This window comes from Megalopta genalis, chromosome 9 (assembly GCF_051020955.1).
Source record: "Megalopta genalis isolate 19385.01 chromosome 9, iyMegGena1_principal, whole genome shotgun sequence".
NCBI lineage: Eukaryota > Metazoa > Arthropoda > Insecta > Hymenoptera > Halictidae > Megalopta > Megalopta genalis.
Window position 1 is genome coordinate 4,077,501 of NC_135021.1, and position 2,500 is coordinate 4,080,000.

The 2,500-nt window shown below is 43.6% G+C and overlaps 1 non-coding gene across 1 annotated transcript; it reads left to right on the forward strand.

The window, feature by feature from the left end:
* Nucleotides 1-1,292: 1,292 nt before the first annotated feature.
* On the forward strand, nucleotides 1,293-1,447 carry LOC143260076 (5.8S ribosomal RNA). Its single transcript, XR_013034166.1, has one exon. It is a non-coding gene; the product is annotated as a 5.8S ribosomal RNA (ribosomal RNA).
* Nucleotides 1,448-2,500: the final 1,053 nt, after the last annotated feature.

Below are 2,500 nucleotides of genomic sequence, written 5' to 3' on the forward strand. Positions count from 1 at the left end.
AGAAAATGAATTCGATTAGTTTGTGGATAAGAATTCATATAAAAAAAAAAGATATTGTTGAGCCCGCCAGATCATTCGTGCGTGATTTACACGGCCAGACGTGTGTACTACACGTATTAGGCCTTTGATCTGCGTTGCGTAGGCCACAACAAATCTTTCAAAGAGAGAGAGATATATGTGTTGTTGGGGTTTGTGATTATGAAGGTGCCCCAACGCACAAAAATATATAAAAATGTACAAAGTTGGGATGTGGTGTGGTGGAGAAGAGTTGGGCCCGACCAGATCATTCGTGCGTGATTTACACGGCAGACGTGTGTACTACACGTATTAGGCCTTTGATCTGCGTTGCGTAGGCCATCTTCCTTCCAAGACACACACGTGTTGGGGTTTGTGTGATTTTATGATAGTGCCTCAACACGGAAAAATAAGCGTACGAGAAGAGTTGGGCCCGACCAGATCATTCGTGCGTGATTTATACACGGCCAGACGCGTATTATATTACACGTATTAGGCCTTTGATCTGCGTTGCGTAGGCCATCTTCTCGATAGAGAGAAAGCCAATGTATTCTTTTTTCTTTCTTTACACACACACACACACAGTTGTAGTAGGACAGGGAGGGATGCGAGCGTGCTAATCACGCTTCCTCAAGTCTTCGCTGTGGTGTAAAAAAAAAAAAGAAAAAAAGGAATCGTTGGGAAAGTCCAAAGGACGAAAATATCGGGCAGTCTGAAGATAACTTAATGCTCGTTTACATTGGTATCAAGAGAGACCGGCTTGTGTAGCTCGTTTCAATGCTGTGTCGTTGTCATTGACACCCTACTCTGTTGCGCGCTAGTGGCAGCATGAGCGTGGGACGTATATATATATGACACCCAGCTAGAGCCGGCCGTGAGTCCGTCCGGTGTAAATAACGACGAAAGGAGAGAGAAACTTTTCGAATCCAGTATCGGGTTGATAATTGTCCAGTTTGAATATCCATATCCCCGTCGTTTTTGGAGGTGATATACTCTCTGTGTTTCTTCGATAGAAGGCTTTTCAATGTTCTATTCGCTCCGACCGTCGAACTTGCAAGAAAACAGTGGTTTTGGATTTGCTCGTACATATATATATGGTTTCGACGGAAATATCTCGTTCTTTAAGGGACAATTATGTCGTTGTACGACGACTCCCGAATCTCCTTCGCGCGCTGGTTGGAGCTCTTCGGGTATCGGCTTGTTCCGAAATATAACACAAAAATGTGGTGGATAGCAAATACACATTATATATATATGAGAGAATAAAAGGGAAAAATTACCCTGAACGGTGGATCACTTGGCTCGTGGGTCGATGAAGAACGCAGCTAATTGCGCGTCAACGTGTGAACTGCAGGACACATGAACATCGACATTTCGAACGCACATTGCGGTCCACGGATACAATTCCTGGACCACGCCTGGCTGAGGGTCGTTTACGTACTTATAAACTGCTTGCGTTGATGGCACTTGTTGCCTATATACGTACGAGCGAATGGTGGGCGCTTCGTCGGCGTTTGTCGCGGTCCTATGAATATTGAGAAATTTTACGTACGTCTAACAGTCTTCGAGAGAGATGGAAATCGTGTTCGAACTAGCGTGAGTGTGGAAGGCGGTGTCGTGTGTCGTATATGTTTTATATACGTCCGCCCGTCTGAAACACCGCTTCGAAGCGGTGACAAAATCTTTTTCGGGACGATTCGTATTCGTAGAACTATCGAGATTTCACTGGTACATTTTCAACGCGCTCCCGACGTCGCCTGAAATGAAACGAGATGGGTTTAACCCACGAAAGCGTACTACACGAGTCTGTCCTATGTGAAGACTGTGTACAGAGATCGAACGAACGCATGAAAGAAATTGAACGAAAGAACACATAACCCGCAAAAATATAGAGTAGAATTGTGACCGTTGCTTCGAATTTGAATTTATATGTATATATATATCATAGCCCCAGGGAGTGGAACCTATGAGTGTGGAAGGATGTCTCTTACCGTTATGTTGCCAGAGGAAAAAAAGTCTCTCTCTTCGTACGACACATTTGTGTACGAATTGTATCGATGGCTATATAGATCCGATGTTGCACATATTCTGAGTAAAGAACACCCCACCCGGGTTACCGTCCTAAAACTCTTCTATTGGTGTGGCTATGATGTGTGTGTCAACGCAATCGCGAGTCTGGTTCTACGGAAAACCGTTTGTCGGTCGCCCCATATATCTTTTTGTTCTCTTCAAATGATCGAATAGCGAAACCGCACGAGATCAATCGGTCGTCTAGTCCCCGAAAGTACTTTTCGGACGGACGTTAAAGTTATACCGATTGTAATCGTCTTGCGAGTGTTTCGAAGATCTATATTTGGAGAGGATATCGAATTTTATAAAAGATATATTGGTGAGGCGCGATAAACGGTTTTTTTTTTTGCTTTAAGGGTTTTTTGTGTTTTTTTTATTTTTTTTTTTTTTTGTGTTGCTCTGTACACGTTTCGCA